We start from the raw sequence: 23234 nt of genomic DNA, 5'->3' as shown, positions 1-23234 counted from the left end.
TTTGCAAAAGTATTTTTATAAACATCACCAATTTTTCCCCTCATGTTTATAAACTATGAAATGACTGCTTAGTAAACAATTACTTAGTGGCAAAGAAAAGTAGACCAACTTTTACTACATGTGAGAGTTTCTGTTATTAAATTATTACAATAAGGGCAATTAAAGGTTAGTATCTGAATACCAGATACTTCAGTTTCCGTATGTAAGTCAGTTTCTCCAGAGTTAAAGTCCCAGACGGTATCTGTGTGTCTAGTTTGTGGGTGAAGATCTTGCACACAGCTGGAAGCTTTGTTTATATAACCCTGGCTGCATACTTTGAAAGGTCCTGCCAGTGTGTGTTGGAAAGAGTTCACACTGCGTACTATGTTTGAGAATATTGCTGTGTGCCAACATTTTGGAAGACCCAATCTGAATGCATGAGAATTATGCAGTTACTGGATGTAACTGGGGGCAGCAGATCGCTATCACGCACGCTATCACAGCTTGAATTCTGAGCAACAGCAATGCATTGCAATGAATCTCTTACATATTCCGTTTGAAATACAGATGAAAGCGCTAAGTGCTTTTAAGTCAGATGTTTATGGGCAAAAATTGGACAACCTCAAAGACATTTGAGTTATAATGTGCATATGCTATGACTATGGAAAATTACATTAGTCAAGCTTACCTGGCAAATGTATATTTCATTATTTCCAAAGTACATTTTAATTTTCTACTCTATATAGACACTTTCTAGGGTTTGTAATGAGGGTACTTAATTTTAAAAATAATCTAAAAATAACAATTAAAATTATACCTCTAATCTTAAATTATGACTTTCTGATTAAAAAAACTATTTAAAAAAAATACCTAAATCTCATGTTTATTATTTGTTTTAGAAATGCTGAATTTTAGTTACCCATCTTATTAAAACATGTGTACATCGGTGGTAGTCAGTTTCACGGTACTGACTACCCCGACAGAGAAGACAACAACATGAGGAGTCCGATTGAATAGTACACCTACCTGCAAAAAAAACTACTTACCGAAAGGCAGATTACATCAGATCACGACTCGCTCTCTTGCCGACTGTAGAAAATGTGATCATCACCAACCGCGACTTGTATTAAAGCGGCGATGGACGGACCCATTAATAGTCAGTACCATTAATAGGTACTACACCCATATACATGCTCCCTTTGCTAGCATGTCTTGCCCAGTAGCAGTAACTTCCTTAAAAATAAGAAGGAGAAGAAATACCTGATAGATTTTATGACAGCTTGAAGACAAAGATGGCTCCTAGGTAACTTCACTTTGCTGAGCAGATGAAAATGTAGGAGTACTAACTACTGCCCTTTAAAGAAGATATGTCCGACGTGTGTTCAGGAACAAGTATTTCAGGCAGATTACAATCAATTGCTGCATAATTAGATTAATTAACATCAGGGATAGCTGCCATACTGCTTGCTCATCTGAGCTAAAATAAAATGTCAGTCAATAGAAGAGTGTCCACACTTACCTGCTCATTATTGAAAATGACAGAATAGTCAGTATAGTGCATAGCATTCGCAGACAGTATAATGACATAGTTAATAAAGATGTTTTATTATTGAGTGAACTGGGACCACTGCATGGAAAATATGCTATTTCTAGGGTCCTATTCTTGTTAATTTCATTCACTCCACAACCCAGAGAGGTCATATGCTGTTCAGACCTCCTTTCTCATGGAAGATCCACTTCTATACTGGTCAGCCTGGGTTTTCAATATAGCCAGGAGACTACACATATGTGGTCTCCCTGTTAAAGTGCAATCCAGCTAGTGTTAGTAGGTTGGGTAGAGAGTAGGGTACTGGACATGGGGACTGATCTATTACAGTGCAGTCCAATGTAACAAAGCATTCAAACACAGAAGTGCCACATGTAATAAGGACGACCTGATGCCCGCTTTCTCTCATGTTTTAATTAAAGCATAAATATGGCTAAAAGCTACTGCATTTTATGTGTAAAACTGAAAAGTTAATTTAATTGAAAGGGATGGTACTAAACGGACAAGGTGTTGTATGTTGATGTGATGTTTACAGTGCATGTAGATGTATGCTATGTGTGTTTGGAGGAAATTACATCACTGCCATCCACTTGCCATTCAGGAAGTGCTGGCTGACAGGAAATACCTGGCAGCCATCTTCAGTTTCTCAGTATATTCCACACAGTAATACCATGTTCTCTGAGTTCTCCAGCCTCTGCTTTTGATTTGAACTCAGACATTTCTACGGTGCACCTCCCATCGATTTTTCCGCTTCCCTGCATAGTCAGGTGCACTTTCAGTTTGTGGAGGTTGTGCCTGAGGAAGAAGAGGAGGCATGGACTTTAATGTGTGCTGGGTGGACCTTTGAAGCACACTTGGGCAAACCAAGATGTTTTTTGAGGTGCATATCTGGTGCTCATCGTAAAAAAGATCTTGTAAATCAACATAGTGACACTGAGGAGCATATTCAATTAGATCCCGAAGGAAAATCAGCATTATTGCAATGCCACGAATTACCTTTGTGCCCCGTTCCGGTGCGTGATAGCGGTAACGCCCTGGAACGGGGTGCAAAGGTAGTCCGTGGCACTGCAATAACACTTATTTTCCTTCGCACCCCATAGGTTTGCGAAAGATAATCTACATTATTGTGGCACCATATTACCTTCGGTAATGCTCACTATGTGTGTTACCGTGATCACGGAACCTAATTGAATATGCCCCTAAGACTCATTTACAAAAAATGAGGGCCTCCAAAATATCTCCATATGCACATGTCAGCTAAATTGTTGTCTAAGCACATTTAAAGGTGCACAGTCTCTGGAAACATCCCATATCTCTGGGTTGCTCACTTATATCTTAAATTAATCTTGAGAGCAAGGAGACATTAAGATGTAATAACATGTCACTTATGTGTTTGAATGTTTCTGTACATTGAATGAAATGCACATATTCTTCTTAAATACAAATTGAAGGTACAAAAAGTATAGAAATAAGATCACCCTGCAAACAGAGAGAGGTGGATATGAGTATGCCCCTGACCCTTTAGAGGACAGTGGTTCAGACACCAGTAACAGCAGGGGTGATGTACGATTGTGGGATAGCTGAACAAAAATAAAGAACACAGAGACTTGTTGTACACACAATGATTTTCCACCTGGTGTCAGCATCATACACAGATGGCTGAAAATCTGATGTGTGTCCATCCAAAAACTTTCCAGAGAAAGTGATGGATCCAGAGCATACAACATATAGAGCATGTTCACCGTAACGAGACTGAAGTTGCCTGGGCACTTGAAGGAAAGATGCATGCAATTTGAACATCTTCGGAAAAGAGGCAACTTTGCACATGACTCCAAAGGTAATAAGGACAGGACACAGTGTTCTGATTCCATGCAAACAGCCAGAAAAAGACGAAAGACAACACTTTGTGGTGCTTACCAAGGCTCACTTGCAAGAAAATACCTGCAACGATGCATGAAGAAAAGTAAACTAAACCAAAGATGCGAAAAACCCAAACCTGGCTAAGGCTAAAACAGTTGAGTCTCTGTATGCCTTGGTTCAGTCTGTTACACCTGATATCAACAATGATTTTTAGAAGCTTTTGTGTGACATGACCTAAGACGACATTTTATTCATCATTAAAAATGACAGATGTTTTATGTAGATGGGGCAGCATGTCCACAACCGACTCAAATCACATGTCGGCAAACATGAGTACATCCATAAGAAATTTTGAGAAATGGGAAGGCTACAGTTACACGCCCGAAGAGCTAACCCTTTTTACAAAATATGGGAGACTTTACCATTACATCAAACTTTCTGCATGTAGTAGACGCTGTGAAGCTGGTAGCTAGTTACGATAATGTAACCTGGTTACAGTACACTCAAGACCCTCTCACTAGCACTGAAGGTCGACCATGGCTTGCAAAAGATTTGGAGCATTGCAGAATACCGTGCAATGATGGAGGGCTGCACTGTTATAGTGGAAAATGCACACAACTTCAGGAAGCTCTATGAGGCAAGATGGAACAAGTTGATCACTTAAAAACTCTGAAGAAGTTGAAATGGAATATGCCTCCATTCTTACCTTTCACTGATGTGAATATGGACTTGTATCTCGATAAGAAACAACAAGCAAACCACAGCAATTTATTCACTGAGCCTTCGCTTAAAAACTGGGCACTGCTTGAAAGGGTCACTTTGGCACAAGTGATCTTATTCAATCGAAGAAAGGATGGTGAAGTTTCCAAGATGTTGTTAACTACCTTTTCTACCAGAGATGCTTCAGATGGATTGCTGACACTCCACAAGGATTGAAGTCTGAGGACAATGAGGAAGGAATATTCCAATCCTGCAGACACCAGCAATGCAAAGTGCAATGGAAATTGTTGTTACAGAGAAGTGTGAAGAATGTGGACTGGGCATTGAAAATATCTACATGTTTGCAAGTTCAGTTTTCAAACTAAATTACAGAATTGTATAAATTGTCAAACTTCCTTTGGCGCCACATCAGGGTGCACCGTCAGTATTACCGCCTCTCAGATAGTAGCCTCTAACTCGCTAAGATCTGCAAGCAGTTTTTAATGGTTCTCTAAAGGGGAAGACTGATTGAATTAAAAGGCAAAAATTTGGAAAAGATGAACCAAACGGTAGATTTGAAATCTCATATCTGATATAATGAATCAATTTTTAACTTCTAAATTGGAAGTTTATATATCTTTTCTTCTTTATAACTGGTCCAACTACAGAGAGACGAGTCAGATGATGAGCAATCCCATGAACCAGAGAGACAAGAGGGCATGCATTCGGTACATTCCTTTCAGAAAGGAGAAAATGCAAGGATCCGGCAACATGGGACCCACGCACAGCCAAAGCTATCAAAGGTTTGAGTTGCACACTGCTTTGTTATTCAAAGCATGTGGTTTTCTCTGTGTTTTCTATATTATTTTGTAATAGATACTTCTGCTTTATTTCAGGTCATAAAGAAGTGCGGAAAAAGCCTTGGACAGAACTGAGGTCAAGTTGCAGAGAAGCACAGGGTGAAGTTTATTCAGACATGTATGGTGCCTGGAAAGTATTATTGCATCTCATGCATCATGGCTGAGCCATCCATACTGAGAGATCGGAACTGGTTAACTTTGAAATTCTACATAAATAAGCGGATAACAGCTATAAAGAGAAATAAAAAATAACTGAATCGATATGCAGTGGTTATCCATGAGTATAACTTGTTTGACGAACATGGCTAGTTATTGGTGTTTGTCTGTGCACGGATGTCCTCACTCTAATCAGGAGCTGGCTGGACTGGTTGCAGGGGGGTATCTGCCTTGGGCCAGTCCCATATTAAGCTGCATTGGACAGGGTCACTGAGCTACCTGAATTTATTTTCCTTTAAAATATTCCTAATAGTCTGCTGAGCTGAGACTCACTTCCCAGGCTAAAATTTGCCATCAAGCCCCTGACTGTAACATATCACTTTCAACAGCTAAGTGCCAGATTTCCGTTTGTACTGAGCACCATAGTCCAAACCTAGGAAACCACATGGGTAAAACATACACTAAATTCAGAGACATGAATTGTAAGGTCGGAGCCAGGACAGGTTCGACAGCAGACTGGTAGATGCAGCAGGAAATCAGAATCCTAGAACTAGGTTATGGTTGAGCCAAAGAAAGAAACACTTAGGCAAATGAAACAGAATTTGATGATAGATAAGATTCACTTGGCCAATCTAGTTTGCCCATTTTTAACCTGCAGTATGGTAACCTCCAACCCTATTTAATCCTTATTTCTTTTTAAGGCTATCCTTATGTCTATTCCAAGCATGTTTAAATTGCTCAACTATATTAGCCTCTACCATCTCTGATGGGAGGCTATTCTACATATCCATTACCCTTTCTGTGAAGTAGTTGTTCCCCACATATCCTCTGAACGTACTTCCCTCCAGTTTCTGTGCATGTCCTCATCTATAATATAAATGTCTAGTGGCGTGTGTTAGTCTGTCTGTGTGTGTGTGGAAAAAATAAAACCAAGCTGCAGCGCCACCTGCTGGGCGGAGTTATACACTGACCTACTAAATTCTTAGTGTGTGTGGAAAAAAAATTCAGAAAGGGCTGAAATTGGTATACTAAGATGTTTTTAATTTGTTAATTTAATTTGTTAATTGTTAAAAGTGTTTATAAAGATTTAAAAAATATATATATATATTTCTTGAAGGAGAAGTGACAGTTGGGAGTGGTTGGTGGTTGCCGGTAGTGACAGTGGGGAGTGGTTGGTAGTTGCCGGGGGTGACAGTTGGGAGTGGTTGGTGGTTGCCTGGGGTGACAGTGGGGAGTGGTTGGTGTTTGAGGCCTGGGCTATGGCCCAAATGCATGACAAGAACCTTTTTAACACCTTAAGTAGCTTGATTTGACTAGAATGCATGAGTATCATGCACGGGTTAACTTGTGTTCTAATATTTCTCTTCCTTTGAGGAATGTTTTCCTCCTGTATTTTGTTAAATACCTTGATATATTTGAAAGTTTCTATCATGTCCACCTGTTCCCTTCTGTACTCCAAACTATACATATTAAGATATTTTAGTCTTTCTGGAAAAGTTTTGTGCTGTAGGCCATGCTCCATTGTATTTTCCCCACTTTCTAAAGTCTGTAATGTATTTATATCCTACTGGAGATATGGCTTCCAGAACTGAACACAGTATTCTAGATGAGCCCGTACCAGTGGCATTATTACTTCTTTCTTTCTGCTACTAATTCCTCTCCCTATGCAACCAAGCATCTGACTAGCCTTTCTCATTGCTTTATTACATTGCTTACCTGCCTTTAAATCACCTGAAGTAGAAACTCCTATATCTCATTCCTCCTCAGTAGTTTCCATTAAAGTGCCATTAATACTACATTAAAAAAATAGTTGGGCCTCCTGAGGTGCACTCTTGGTGTGGTTCCCTGGAAGCAATAGACTTAAAGCTTATAGTCTTACATAGGTGTCGCTCAAGTACAGACCAAACTGAAAAGTTGACCATATGTCAACAAAAGTGTCAGAGAATGCAAAGAAACCAGTTAAAGTAATTGGAAAAGTATTAAAATCGATATAGTAACATGTAATCACAGGTATCTAAAAAAAATCTTAGGAAATTAACAATTGCAAAAGGAAATTATTAGCTTAAAATGTTATTACAAAATGTTTCCAAGAACATAAATTGTAAAGGTAATTTTCACAAAATGATCTATCATGAAAAAAAGATGACAAACCTACACACTCATTACAGAGTAAAATATTTATTATAGAGCATATATGCACTAGGAAACTATATCAGTTAGATTAGTTCCCTATTGTAGAATTTCAGTAGGACAAGTCCATTTCATGAGGTATTCACCTGCCTTCTATTCTGTTATGTTTGCAACTTGAGGGACTACACTGGCATATAGGAGCAGGGGCGGATCTAGAGAATTCTTCTACCCGGGGCGATTTAGGGGGGGGCGATTTAGGCCCCGCCCCCTTTTTTACATCTGAGGCTGCCGGCGGCTGCATACTATGTGCAGGCCCGTTCAGCAGTGACAGGTAGGGACAGTGTGCCGCCCGGATGCTCTGATTGTGTTTAAAACACAATCAGAGCAGCCGGGCAGCACACTGTCCCTGCCTGTCACTGCCGAACGGACCTGCACATAGTGTGCAGCCGCCGGCAGCAAGCCCCCGCTAGGGGGGGCGATCGCCCCGATCGCCCCTCCCCCCATGGATCCGCCACTGTATAGGAGCACTCATGTGACAGCTGCGCTTCTGTTTATTGCTCCTCCCCTCATTACAATTACCATACAATAAAGGCCAGATTATTTAAAACCTACAGATTGCAATCGGCAATGCTGGTTTTGTGACCTTGGAGCTATAAAATGGTGCAGTGTAGGTAGCAGAGGCACATTTTGTAGACATGGTTCTCATTACTGAGATTGCTCAAATCAGTGGCGCACGCAGGGGGGGTTTCTGGGTCTTCAGAACCCCCCCTCCGCTAACTAAGTGCCCACCATAGTGGCACTGTCCTATACGGCAGCCACGGCGCGGTCAAAGAAGCGTCCGCGGCGGTGCTGTATACACCGCCGCGGACGCTTCTTTGACAGCGCCGCGGCTGCTGTATAGGACAGCGCTGCCGAAACGGAGCTGCTGCACTCTCGCTTTTTTGGGGAGGGGAACCCCTCCCGTGACAATCCTGCGTGCGCCCCTGCAAATAGCTGCATATTCGTATAGTATGATCCCTATAAAAAGGTGCCTGATTTAGAGGTGTCTGAAATACTGCGGCCAGAAATTAGCAGCAAAAATGTATCTTAACGTAAGTATAAAGCAAAATAAGTTGCATCCCAAAGTTGCCCATCTCCAATTTGCCCCTCCATGCAAAAATGGCCTCAAGCATGAGATACGATCAGCTCAGATTTGTTTGCATAAGCAATGTAACAATGGTGACAAGAGACACATTTATAAACGGCGGAAATGGGTTTATGATCAATTCCTACATCAGGAGCTCACAGTCTTCTGCATGCAGTTAATTATGGTCATGTTGCATTATGGAATTCTGGAAAGACAGTGAATCAAAGACAGACCAACACTCTAAGCTCCGCCCAGTAAGACACATAAGACTTGAGATATACATAGGATTGTAGTAACATTAAAAACAGAAACAATGAAGAATCAGATAGATCTCAAAATACCTAACATTCTTCTAATTACATCTTTACTCATAGGTACACTTAAATTACTTTACAACCCACTTTGAGTTATTCAAGTGTTCATATAAGGAAGAACATTTAACTTAAAACATATAAATTCATTTGATATTTACCCTATGGTGCAATGTCTCTGTTTTTAATGTTTGTACAGTGCAATAAAAGTGAACTTTTATGACCGTCACTGGATTGAGCTTTGAGTGCAAATATATATTTGACTTATGATATGTGTTTAATCCTGCACCTGATGTTGTGTTTCCAGTTCACAAGATGATTACATAAAGCTGTCTTGTGTTTTGATACCATGGCCACATACAGTTGATATAAAAGTCTACACACGATTATTGAAATTGCAGGTGTTTATTATCTAAAGCCTGAAATCAAGATAAATCATGTCAGACTTTTTTCCACCTTGCAACAAACAAAATTCAAGTGTCAATTTTTAAGAAATATAAGTGAAAATTAAAAACCTTCAATGCCCTGGTTGTATAAGTGTTCAAACTCCTAAACTAGTACTATGTGGAAGCACTTTTAACTTTTGTTTTAGCAAAAAAGTTTTTTGAATAAGTCTTTATGAAGTCTACACATCTAGGGCTAGATTTACTAAGCTGCGGGTTTGAAAAAGTGGGGATGTTGCCTATAGCAACCAATCAGATTCTAGTTGTCATTTTGTAGAAAGCACTAAATAAATGAAAGGTAGAATCTGATTGGTTGCTATAGGCAACATCCCCCCTTTTTAAACCCGCAGCTTAGTAAATCTAGCCCCTAGACTTTGCAATCCTATCCCACTTTTTCCACTGAAAAAGTTCAGGTTACATCAAATTGTGAAGGGATCTCCAGGGCACAGCCCTCTTTAGGTCATTCCACAGGTTTTCAATGGTATTGAGGTGTGGGCTCTGATTGGGCCACTCCACAACGTTAACCTTTCTTTTCTGAAGCCATTGCCTGTTTGACTAGAATGTGTGCTTTGGATCCGTTATCATGTTGGAAAGTGAAATTTCTATTAATCTTCAGATTTCTGATAGAGGCCAGTTGGTATTGTGCCAAAATATTTGATATTCAGAGTAATTAATTAGACTTAGTAGAGCCCTCTTCTCCACTGAAGAGAAGCAGCCCCAAAGCATGATGCTGCCACCACCATACTTCACTGTTGGTATGGCGTCTATCATAATTCTAGCAGAGAGTGGATTCTCTTTCACCAACCTGGATTAACGCTGGCAGTAACAGAGGCGTGGAGTCTAACGAACCATTGGCTTTCTCCAAAGTCCCCTGCAAGGAGGTTTGGGCTTTGCTGCAGGTAAGTTCGCATGTCACAGCCGTCTGTGCTGCCTCCAGTTGAGACGAGCTGGTGTAAAAGTGCAAAAAGAGACTGGTGAACGTAACCTGGACTGGTACACAAACGTACTGCAGGGTGCCTGTGAGGACACCTGGGTAGGAACCTTAGCTTACTGGATACCTGGTTCTCTAGGTTCATAGGTCACACAGGTAAGGAGATAGGAAAGAGATTATTAGCTCTTTTTTTAAACAAAGTGCACACACTTAGTAAAATACAACAATAGCGACTAGAGACACTCTTTTCCTGCTTAGTGGTCGGTTGCGTTCTTAACGCCAAAAACCCGCCAAAACACCAATCAAGGAGTACTTCCCTCTATTTAACCTCCTTCTGGCTGTATCTGGTGCCAGAGTATTGATTCACCAGCTCCAGCCTTTTGTTCCTGTGTCTGCATTGTGTTTTAGCTCTGATTTTTTCCTCGATCTCTGGACTACTCTCTCATGTTATCCCTGGTACCATTCTTGCCTGTTTAGTTTTGACCTCTGACTTCCCTCTGACCATCCTCTGTATTATCCTTGTGTACTTTGCTCCTGTTTGACTTCTGACCCGGACCTTTTGACTATTCCTGTTCCACACTAACGCACTGGTGACTTATCTGGAGAACTGCAACCTACGCACCTCACGCAGCCAAGTCCATACCTCCTTGGTGAAGTGGACCACCTTTGAAAATTTGTCAACCACTACCCAAATAGTATTAAATCCTTTGCTGGGAAGTAGATCAGTGACAAAAATCCATTGAAGTGTGTCTAAGGCCTGTCTGGAACTATTAGAAGATGTAAATTTTGGCGTGAGACAGGCTGCAACAAATTCCTTCACATCTTGAGGAAGAGAAGGCCACCAGTAATTTCTGGAAATTAGTTTCTGTGACTTTTAACTCCTGCATGGCCTGCGAACCTAGATACGTGAGCGTATCATAACAGACTGGTACCAAGTTTAGGAGTAAGAAATGTTTTGCCCGGAGGAGGGCTTGCTGGAGAAATAGAAGTTACTGCAATGATGCAGTTTGGATCAATGATGGGTCAATGCAGCTGGGACTGATACAAAAGCGGACTGCAGTTGGCCAAATCAGCAAACAGAGGTAGAATCCGAACAAACCGGATCACCAACAAATAGGAGCATGAACAGAACTAAACGACAGGCAAAAGAGAGGTCAGGACAGGTCCGGGTCAGAATTCATAGAGATCAGCCACAAGAAATACTGGTTCGCTGTAATAAACGTATGGAGCCTTATCCTCTGGCACAGGCCTGTGCACTAAGCAGGTTTAGATAGCTGAGCTGATTAGCAGAGGAGATCTCAAGAGAGAATATATGATCACAGGTTCAGAGATCTTAAAGGGTCGCCTTCTGTTGTACTAAATATTATTATGGCACAAGGTTGTGTGCCTGGAGCGGATGGATGGGCAGAGGGAGCGCACTAGACAGTGGGTTTGGAAAGTAACTGCCGGACTTTGATGTGTTGCAGTGCCCTTTGGGTGATGAGCTATGGTGTCTGTGCAACAAACGTATCTTTTAGATGGGTATGGATTTTCTTTATGTGAGAAATGGCTTCCATCTTGCCACGCAACCCCATAATCAAGGCATATGAAGATTACGAGAGACTGTTGCCATATACAGGGAGTGACCTGTTCCTTCCAGAAATCCCTTTAATGTTGCTGTAGGCCTCTTGTTAGCCTCCCTGATAAGTTTTCTCCTTGTCCTGTCAACAACTTTTGAAGAATCAGAAGCTTGGATGGTCATCTTGTCCCTATTGTGCCACATTTTTTCTACTTATTGGTGATAGTCTTCACAGTGTTTCAATGTACATGTAATGCATTGGAAATTCTTTTATATCCCTCTCTCCTGATTGCTACCCTAAAACAGTGAGATCCCACATACACTATATGGACAAAGGTATTCGAATGTTTGACCATTACACCGATAGGGACTGTAATTACATTGTATTCAAATACATATACTTTAATATGGAGTTGGTTCCCCTTTTGCAGCAATAACAGATTCCACTCTTCTTAGAGGGCTTCCCACAAGAGTGTTTCTGTGGGTATCTTTGCTTGTGAATACCTGTTTCCTGTTCTGACCTCAGTGCATGTAATACCTATCTCCAGATACCCGCTAGTCTTACCTGAAACCATCTATACCTATTAGACAATCCCTTAGCTTGTTTTCACATCCTGTCTTAAATTGGCAGCAATTAGATCCTGAATTGTAAACACCTAAACACTGTGCTTAAGTAATGGGGGAAACAGACCACTGGCGAACATACTAGTTGTGACTGGATCACTGATAAATAACTTTTGGTATGAATTAATTTAAAGGAAATAGTGTAGGCCGCTTTATATAAATTGCCAATGCACTTATTTTTGATATTGTGTATATTGTGAGATAGGAAATCGCTATCTCTGAGACCAGGGTAGAAAGATTGGTTTTTCTGTTTACCCTTGCTAAAGGAAATACCTTATTTCTGATGTATACCTGATACAATAAGTCTTTGTTTTGAAACCCTTTTGCATATCTTAGTGCAAGGAAATGCATTCATGTCTAAGGTATATGTTTGATTTCTGATAAGCATTTGTAAGTCTGTTGTGTAATGTAGAGGATGTCCTCATGAAGGCTAATTAAGTCTATTCAATGTGAGTAACCAACACTTGAATGAACAACAGGGGGGCTGTTACCTGAGTGCAGGTCCTGTTAGACAGACAGGAACTCTAAACAATGGAGACAGAACATCTGAAGGGGGATGTGGAAGTTAAATTGTGTAAGATGCAAAACTAGATTACATACTGAGATCTGATGGAAATCAAGTTGATATGGAAGTTCAATTATTAGATGCAAAATTAGATTACATCCTGAGATCTGAGGGAATATTCTAGACCGGTTGGAGCCAGCTAGATCCAAGGGGCTGGCTTACCTCTGCTAGGAGTTATGTCAGAATGGTATAAAAGGTGAGCTGTGTGAGCATGTAATGTAGCATTCTAATGTTCCATCTGACCTGACCACTGATACCTTAAATCAGTGGAATTGTCCTTGTCAGGACACTTGAGCAATAAACATCACTCTGCTTCAAGAACCTGCTTGACAACTTCTTCAATATTGCTGTAATCCTGTGACCTGCTGATTAAACCCTAAAATCTAATCCGTTCTCCGACTGTCTGAGGTTTGGAACCAAGCCTTTCCAGTACTACCGCTCTGCCTGCTACCCATGCAGCTCTGGTCAGTGTGATAGGAGAGAGAGGATCCATCCACAGCGACCTGGATCCATAGTAAGAGGTCCGGAGTTACCAGCCCAAGTGTACCAACATGGGAGTACACTAGCAGTGACAGTTACCCAAAAGGAACGTGGTTCTGAGCGCCATAAAGGAGCTCAGTGGTGGCAGCATTGTAAGCCGCTCCTACCGCGGCAAGAGGGCGCATTTGGGATAACGAAAGGGAACGGTGCCAAAGTAAGCCCAGCCGGTTCCCAGCAACAACAGACAGGGTGGCATAGGTAGTCCATCCTGTCACACTAACACTATGGGAAAAGTGGCTGCTTTGTTTGAAAGCATGAATATTCTGGTTTTACAATAGAATTCAAGTTTTCAGGCATTACACAAGCTTTGTAAAGTTCAATGCAGAGCAGGGCATTAAGCCACTACAGTAGGACTTGGACCAAATGATGAGTAGGCTATGGTAAAAATTCGGATACATATACCTTAAATGAGACATACATGTACATTAAATAGACAATAAGAAGAAATGCAGCAAACCATGCTAGTGTAAAGAGCTAATAAAAATCCTAGGAGCCATAAAATATAACAGTGACATATAAAACGAAAATATAATTTTGCAATTGTATAAATCACGTATTAGATTACATACAGAATATGGGTCACAGTTTTTGGCATCTGTGTATGTGTCACACTTCTGGTATCACAAACGGAACCCAATAGCCAGGTAGTTATGTAGTAAACAGGATTTATTTTGATATATATATATATATATATATATATATATATATATATAAATCTCGAGTATTCAACAAGTGAAATCTCAAGGCAGATAAAGGTCTGGTAGAAATATCAAGCAAATGCAGTCCAAATCACAAGAGGACGCAAGGTTCTGAGGAAGCATCTAGTTCAGATACAAACACAATACTCAAGCAAAGGCTTCAAAACAGGAAGAGCTTTTTCTAGGCCCAAACAGGATATGAGATCCAAGATGGAATCTTCATGAGACAATCCCAGCCATCTTGAATGAGGACGATTCTAAGGGCAAGTTCATAACAGTATGAGAAAGACAATTGAGAAGTTTCTGAGTTGGGGTGCATCATTAAAAAAGGGAATGAACCAGTTAAATGTGGCACAGTAGTTAGCATGACTGGCTCACGGAGCTGAGAACATGGGTTCTATTATGATCTATATATAGTTGTCTTGTGGATATAGTGTATGTGGACATAGTTTGTGTGGATTTCCTCTAGGTGCTCTAGTTTATTATGCTCTAGTTTCCTCCCACATTTCAAAAACATGCCTAGGTTAATATTAGTGTGTGTGTGTATGTGGTAGATAATGTATGCTGTAAACTGGGACAGTGCCTGGGAATTATTAAATATTCTATGTAAAGTGTTGCATAGTATGATGGTGCTATATAAATATGAATAGAAAGGTTTGTAATAATAATGAAAGCTTTGACAAATTAGGTGACCTAATTAAAGTCTACAAATATATTGAAGGAGCATACAAAGATTTTTCTTTTTAATCAGCTATTTAGACCCAGGTGACTGCAGGAACAATGTTTGCCGTGACAACATACAAGTGTGTTTTCATTGTCAAGGTAAGATAGCCACTGCTGAGCAAGATTGTAATGGCAGAATCGCTGGCCATACTTAAAAGTTGTTTAGATGCTTTTGTTACAATAGTTAAAATGAGCAACTTAAGCAGTTAGGGGGGTTGAGGTTTTTGTTTTGCCTTCGTAAGGGACAACAAATCTGGGATCAAACTATGTTAAACTTGATAGACTTGCATTCTTTTTCAACCTCATTATAAAACTATGTATTTAATTGAACGTGCTTCCATCTGTATATTTACGCTAGTGGCTGTACTTGTTCATTTCAGGCAAACAAAGCAATCAAAACAAATGACTTAATTACTCTACTGTTAAAATCATCCTTCTTAAAGCAGTACCTACCGGGAAAACCCTCTATGTGCTAAATTCTGAGTATGTCTTTGAAATACTTATCATATTTCCAATTGTAAAGCATAATTATACAGTATAAGCCATGAATGATAGAGGTCGTTCTTCAGATTACTATAGAAGAAAAAGTCAATATATAATTCATAAAGGTCTGAGCACCAAAATAGAAAAGAAAACCACATGTCAATGCTAATCCATGTTTTTAAAAATATAAAACCCCAAGAAATGAATGCAATTAGATTGACAGTAAAGCATTATGCAGAATGGATAAAGGTCTTTGAAATTTCGTATTAAGAAAATGTAAAGATAGACAGAGAAAAAATAGACATATATTATATATGATGTTAAAGTCATTTGTAAAACATGGCATATAGTGAACTTATTGCAGTATATTATCCCATATTTTTTTAATGGGGAATGGAGATGATGACCAAAAGCAGAGAGATGAAGCTAATTATGGCTTCAATGGGAACTGTTAGCAAAATCAATTTTTTGTAAGTTGTGACATTGTCTATGAATAAGCAATGCAGTTTTGTTTGTTCATTAGAAAAATGTACACTGTTTTGACTATAGTTAACTTTTGATTGCCCTGTTTAAAATGTTCGTATCTATTGAGAGCTTCCAATCAGTTTAAACCTCTTTCTATACAGCAGAAGCAACAGTGAAACCTCTAATTTATAAAAAAAAACAAAAAAACAAAACAAAACACCCTCAAAATATATTAAATAGCACAAAGGATGAACAGCACAACACAATATTAAATAAACAAGGAAAGAATTTACAAAGGGCAAGGGGTGTATGGAAAATTGTGTGCCCTTATTTAGTGCCTAATCAGGGGTTGTGTACATATATACCTACATTCCCTATTGATTGATCCTCCATTTATTGTTAAACAACTTCTGTCAGCAAAGGGCCAAAGGACTGTAATGTTTTTTATGTCTGTTAATTTAAGACTTCTATCCACATTGCTTTTCTGAAAATGGCTAACACTAACTAAACTGACAATGATGCCAATAGGTATATTTACTAAACTGCGGGTTTGAAAACACTCTACAAAATGACAGCTAGAATGTGATTGGTTGATTTAGGCAACATCTCTACTTTTTCACACCGCAGTTTAGTAAATATACCCCCAGGTGTAAATATCCAGCAAGTGTTTGCTCTAAACAAGCTATGTTACCTTGTAATAAAAAGGTAACTCCCTCAAGTTTGCTTAGTCATCTCCCATTTTAATAATGTAGGGCCTGATTCATTAAGGATCTTAACTTGAGAAACTTCTTATTTTCAGTCTCCTGGACAAAACCATGTTACAATGAAAGGGGTGCAAATTAGTATTCTGTTTTGCACATAAGTTAAATACTACCTGTTTTTTCATGTAGCACACAAATACTTGATAGCTTATTTGTACACTGAAATTTAAAGTTGATTTTTGTGTGCTACATGAAAAAACAGTCAGTATTTAACTTATGTGCAAAACAGAATACTAATTTGCACCCCCTTGCATTGTAACATGGTTTTGTCCAGGAGACTGAAATAAGAAGTTTCTCAAGTTAAGATCCTTAATGAATCAGGCCCGTAATTATCAGGCTGGCAAAACCGATCGGCCTTCTGTCTAGCCAAACTTGATACTTTGGTGAAACCATCTTTTAGAACATTGGTGCCATCTTGTACCGCAAAAGCAGATCAATGATGCAAAAATAGGTAATCTTGGGTTTTGGACTGTACTGCAGTTACACTGCCCTTCACAAGCGTGATTTTTTTTAATAGGTAATTTGCAAATAGTGTGCTCAATTACATGCTCTATCCTGGGCAAACGTAGTCAAGGGGGAAAACTCATCTTTACTTTTTATGTCAACTGTTTTTTAACTTTATTAGTAAAAAAATGACATCAGAGAACAAAGTGACAGGACATTAATCTAAACAATAGACTGTGAACCACAGTGTTATACAACATATCTACACTAGAATTTCTATACTATTAGACATGGTACATGGGGAGGGCAGTAACTAAATGCACATAGATGGATACAAGGAGCTGAAATAATCTTTCTATTCTAAGTTAGATGTAAAGGGTAAGCTCATGCAACAGGCAAGTACACGAGCAAAGTCACGTCTTAAAAAGGATATTAATAAATTGGAGAGATTGTAAATAACTCCTATTACAACAAGGCAAGTGGTAGATTTACTAAAGCTTCTAAAAAGAAACAGTGAAGGTGTTTCCCATAGCGACCAATCAGATTCAATCTATCAATTGTCTTGTTCATTCCCCAAAATAATAGCTAGAATTTGACTGGTTTGGGCAACACCTCCACCTTTCCTTTTTAGAAACATGAGTAAATCTACGCTAACAGAACAGAAGAATACCAGTAAATATTGTAATGTATTCTAAAATATGTATATACATGAATCCATTGTATTGCGTATGCTTTACAAAGTTACAAATCATTGCCAGCATGCGCCTAATCATAATGAATATTACTTTAATTATTAAGAGTATAAACATCATTATTTGCAAAATGTTCTTCATCCTTTCTCGAATTATATTATAGAGAAAAAATGCAAAGGTATCCCAGATGCTACAAGAATTGTTTCCTCTGTCAAGAAGAGCATGGAAAATATAGCTCACGTTTAATGTCTGGGAAAATCTCAATGGCCCCCAACTATATAACTTCTTCAACAACACACCCTTTGTTATGTACAACAAGTTGGTGCTTCCATGAGACAATTACACATGCAAAGTTCAGCCTTGTTCATTCTTAAATGATATTCCATGATGTCACCTGCAGGTAATTTTTCAAATATTTGAAAATGATTCCTCCACACGCTAGAAAGGGCATATCAGACCGGACATGACTGTCTCTGGAAGCCGTCAATAGGCAATGTATTAACTCCATGCTTATCTGGTATTTTCAATGCAATGAAGGAAAATTGAAAGTAAGAATATATTTGATTCCTAATTAATTTTACAGGTATGAGGCCTTTTTTCCATATAGACTTTCTGAATCATTGTTTATGTAATTTGGAGCGTTACGCCTAAGATCTACTAAAGTAAATAAAGAAATTACATCTCGATTGCTGATAAGATAAAGATGCCTTAGAAAAAGGAACCAGTTGGATACGCTCTGCTAGAGAAAAAAAATATACCCCTAAATCAGAATAAACCTTTAAACATCTCCTAAGAAGGTGTATCTTTAAAATGCAGGGTTTTTGTTACTGAATGCTGTGGCAGAAAATGTTTATGATCAGTATTTAGAGAAAGCATGGTTTTATACTTTACATCAGTGGCACTTACTGTTATTCAAGAGCCACATATAGGTATTATCAAATACAAGTGGACCGCAACCCAATTGAATTACGAGTCCACTAACATATACTATACTGTACAATACACATACATATACACTCATTGTCCTCCTCATACCTCTCCCTTTGCCAGACTCATATTTCTCTCATTGCCTCATCATATCTCTCAGCCACCCTCATATATCATCATCATCATCATCATCATTTATTTATATAGCGCCACTAATTCCGCAGCGCTGTACAGAGAACTCATTCACATCAGTCCCTGCCCCATTGGAGCTTACAGTCTAAATTCCCTAATATATACACACACTCACACAAAGACAGACAGAGAGGGAGACAGACAGAGACTAGGGTCAATTTTTGATTGCAGCCAATTAACCTACCAGTATGTTTTTGGAGTGTGGGAGGAAACCGGAGCACCCGGAGGAAACCCAAACACATAAATTGCTCCATTCACTCATCTATACATACTGTATACTATTGTTGGGCATTACCATCCCCCACCTGAGAATCCTGGGCTCCTCTCAGAAATTATCAATAAGGTTGCCATTTTAGAACATTGCAAGTCATTATAAGGGAGGAGTTAAATTGTCTTTCAAACAGGGATACCCTGGACTGCTTTGTTTGGCATCATATACACCTGGATGTGAAGACATCCTTTAGATATTTTTCATGCCACTTAGCCTTGCATAGGGCACTGTCTATGGGACAGCATGTTTTTTGCTCTGCAGATTTGTCCAATATTAATCAATACTTTTATTGATTATTGTGTGAAAGAGGCACAGTCCTCCTCCTGGTCTCTGGGCAGCACAGTGGCCTAGTGGTTATCACTTCTGCCTCACAGCACTGGGGTCATGACTTTGATTCGGGTGCTCCGGTTTCCTCCCACACTCCAAAAACATACTGGTAGGTTACTTGGCTGTTATCAAAATTGACCCTAGTCTCTCCCTCTCTGTCTGTCTGTCTCTGTCTGTGTTTGTGTGTGTATGTTAGCGAATTTAGACTGTAAGCTCCAATGGAGCAGGGACTGATGTGAATGAGTTCTCTGTACAGCGCTGTGGAATTAGTGGCGCTATATAAATAAATGATGATGAAGATGATGATGGAAACTGGCTCTGCCTCAGATTCATTAGTTTGGGACTTCTCCAAGGTTTCGGTTAGACAGGCATACTTGTCCTTTATTCATTTATTTAGACAGTAAATTAGGTCTATTCTTCTGCCAAATGTGAAAAAGAAAGAGGAGGAGTTAAATGCAAACATAGCATATAGCAATTATAATGGCTACATGAGAGTTGAGCTTATCTGAAAGAAGTTACTTTATGAAGGGCAAGTACGTTTCAATTGGTTGAAATAATAGTACACTCCAAGGCAGAAGGATTTAGTACTAGTATTACAGAGATGTATGATAGGGTGGAGTCTTCTGCACTGTTGCAAAATCTTTTTTATACTTCCTTTGCTAAATATTTCAACTCATAATATATAGAGATGAGCGGGTTTGGATATCTGAAATCCGAGCCCACCCGAACGGTGCCGATCCGAGCCGGATCCGAGACAGATCCGGGTATTCTCGCCAATTGCAAAACTGAAACCGAGGCTCTGAGTCATAATCCCGCTGTCGGATCTCGCGATACTCGTATTCTATAAATTCCCAGCTAGCCGCCGCCATCTTCACTCGGCATTGATCAGGGTAGAGGGAGGGTGTGTTAGGTGGTCCTCTGTCCTGGTAGATCTCGTGCTGTGCTGTGCTGTGCTGTGCTGTGCTCAGTCCAGTGGTGCTGTGTCCTGTGCTCTGTCCTTCTAAGGGCATTGTTATTTCCCCATTATTCTCAAATTATAAAATTTTTTAAAAAAAAGTTATAAAAAAAGAATTATAAAAAAAAGAATGATTGTTATTGAATGTTATTGAGGTTAATAATAGTGTAGGAGTGAAAATAAACCAAAAAACTTGATTTTAACACTTTTTATGTTTTTTTCAAAATAAATCCGAATCCAAAACCTTAAATCCGAACCAAAACCTTTCGTCAGGTGTTTTGCGAAACAAATCCGAACCCAAAACCTCCAGCAAATCTGAATCCAAAACACAAAACACGAGACACCAAAAGTGGCCGGTGCACATCCCTAATAATATATCTGTTAGTATATTACCAATCTTATATGACATAGTAAGTGGACTTTTTCCCCTGGTTGAAAATGAAGTGCTTGATTTTGGTGTTGTGTAATTATATTTCCAGAATACTATTAAAGGTCTTCCTTTGGGGGAAAACTCCTGGTTTGGATGGCGTACCAGTCAGATATCTACATATTATGAAATGCTCTGACCGTGTTTATTAAGCTACTGAAACTGATGCTCTAGGCCGCTCATTTGAAAAGGCCCTCATTGAGCTTATACCAAAGCCTTGCAAGCATCCTCAGAGATGTGCTACACAAATCTCCTTATTAAATTGGGACTGTAAAATCCTTGCTAAAGTGCTGATGATACACCTGCAGTCAGTTATTTTGTCATTTGCTCACAAGATTAGTCTGGCTTTATGACACATAAATCTACTGATATTCATTTCAGGAGATTATTTACCAACATTATTATTACCGGTGCCAACTCTTGGGTAATCATGTAGTTAAACACAGAAAGGATTTGTGATGCAGCAGAGTTTCCGTTTTTGTGGACCGTACTTGTCAGATTAGGGGTTCCTTACAGATTCATTAGAGGGATACATTTGTTATATATGTTTCCAATTGCTCAAGTTTGCACAAACTGAGCTATTTCTTCTCCTTTTAGTCTTTAGAGGTCCTTAGCAGGGGCCCTTTTCTTTGTCCTTGCTTACTTTGGCACTTAAGTTACTGGGAATTATTCTTAGATACTCAGACTCTTTCTGGGGTCGTTAGGTTTAGGTGCTGGAGAAGAGGGGATCACTGTATACTGATATGTTGTTGCATTTAGGCAATTGTGAAACTGAAAATTCAGAACAGTAGATTCTGCACATTAACTGGGGCAAGCCCATTATTTCCCTTATAGGCCTACACACAAAAGCTACTGTGCTGCCTAATTGTTCTCAAATTGTTCTCTTCAGTGAATGATGCCCTTGTGCTTTTTAGACATGTTAGTATGTGACAATTTGAGCAATATGTTCGCCAAATCTCCATCCTGTAATGGAGAATATTTCAAATGAAAATGCTATCTGGTCTTCTTTATTGTATTTGAGTATGAGTAAGCGTGTTACTTACCCATTTACCCATTCTCAGATAAATATTTTGAGCAGTATAAGAGCCACACTAAGGTTAGATCTGGTTGTATGTGTGAGCATGTGTTGTTTTTGGGTTTTTATTGTTTGCACACTGGAGGTACCGCCTTCTCTTGCATTGGCACGCCTTGATGGTCTGCCTAACTGACATAAAGATCCAAGCCTCGTCTCTGCACTTGGGAGCCAGTTCCATGAACTAAAAGTGTCTCACTGTGCAGTGAGGCAGAACAATCTTTAGGAGGAGCTAATGCTACATATGGTCTAAGCATAAAAGGAACTGACAGAAATGTTATTGTCACAGAATTGTAGTGATGGCCGCTAACTGGTATTAGTGCAACTGAACAGGGAGGCACGGAGTCTAACGTACCCCCGGTACTCACCAGGGACACCCTGCAAGCGAGTTTGGGCTTAGCTGCAGAGGGTACGCAGGTTGCGGTTCTCCAAGACAGTCACCGGCGTAGCAACAGTAGTAGACAGGCGTAGTCAGGCGGTCCAGATCAAAGCGAAATGAGCATCGCGGTACACAGGGAGGATCCAGAGAGTTGTCAGGTCAAGCCAAATAATCAAACCAGCCGAGCAACAAGGTATCGAATCGTAACACAGGAGCAAGCCGACTCAGCACCGAAGAATACTCGATCAGGAGTAACAGGAGACGCTGGAGTAGGGAGTGAACCAATACCCTGGCACACCAATGGTCCCAGAGGAGGCTATATAAAGAGTAAGGTGTTCCCTGATTGGATGAAGGAGATTCGGCGGATTTCTTTTGGTCTGTGTGCTCACAACTCTATAAGTTGTACATGCTGCACCAGCTTTTGCAGAGAGAAAATCCAAGTACGGGGACTGCTAGACAACAAAGAACCCCACAAACTAAAGCTTACATAGTTTGAACCCCACAAGATGTTGGCTGTAAAGTAGGGGTAGGGGTGTCAGCACCGTCAAGTAAGGAACCAGAAATTATGTTGGTGAATTCCTATTGGTCCGCATGGTCAGGCCCTACCTAGGCTGCACTCTCAGCATCCCAAAGAAAAACTGTGGCAGGAGGACTCCAACAAGATATCTTCCCTGGGGCCCCTACAAATCTTTTTCCGGCTCTGTGTAATTGTGTAAATAGCTGCTGGTTAAGCTGATGTATTATATATAGCTGATTCACAGATATCTTCACCAACATTACATGAGCCAAAATCTGCTGTCTGGGCCTATGCATTAAACAGTCACAGAGTTGAATTGTGGGTGAATTATATACAGTGAGAATATGGAAACAATTTTATTTTGGCTTTGCTCAGTCTTTAGACAAGATTTACAGGGAAGAAATAATTGCATGTCTTTTTTTCTTATATCACAGAAATGTTGATGGATTTCTTGGAGATACAAATCAAATGATTTTGGGAAAGCACAGTAACTTCCCCGCCTGTGGGAACACTCACTGCAAGCTATAAAACTGCCAGATGCCTAGAAAGAAGATATTTCCCCTGTGAACAGAA

General features: G+C 39.7%; 1 long non-coding RNA gene across 1 annotated transcript; it reads left to right on the top strand.

Moving 5' to 3' along the window:
* The first annotated feature begins 2188 nt into the window (after nt 1-2188).
* Nucleotides 2189-5316, top strand: LOC142160298 (uncharacterized). Its single transcript, XR_012693147.1, has 3 exons — nt 2189-2405; nt 4753-4887; nt 4981-5316. It is a non-coding gene; the product is annotated as an uncharacterized LOC142160298 (long non-coding RNA).
* Nucleotides 5317-23234: the final 17918 nt, after the last annotated feature.

This window comes from Mixophyes fleayi, chromosome 6, assembly GCF_038048845.1.
Source record: "Mixophyes fleayi isolate aMixFle1 chromosome 6, aMixFle1.hap1, whole genome shotgun sequence".
NCBI lineage: Eukaryota > Metazoa > Chordata > Amphibia > Anura > Limnodynastidae > Mixophyes > Mixophyes fleayi.
Note: the sequence above shows the minus strand (reverse complement) of the source record. Positions and strands in the feature narration are given on the sequence as shown.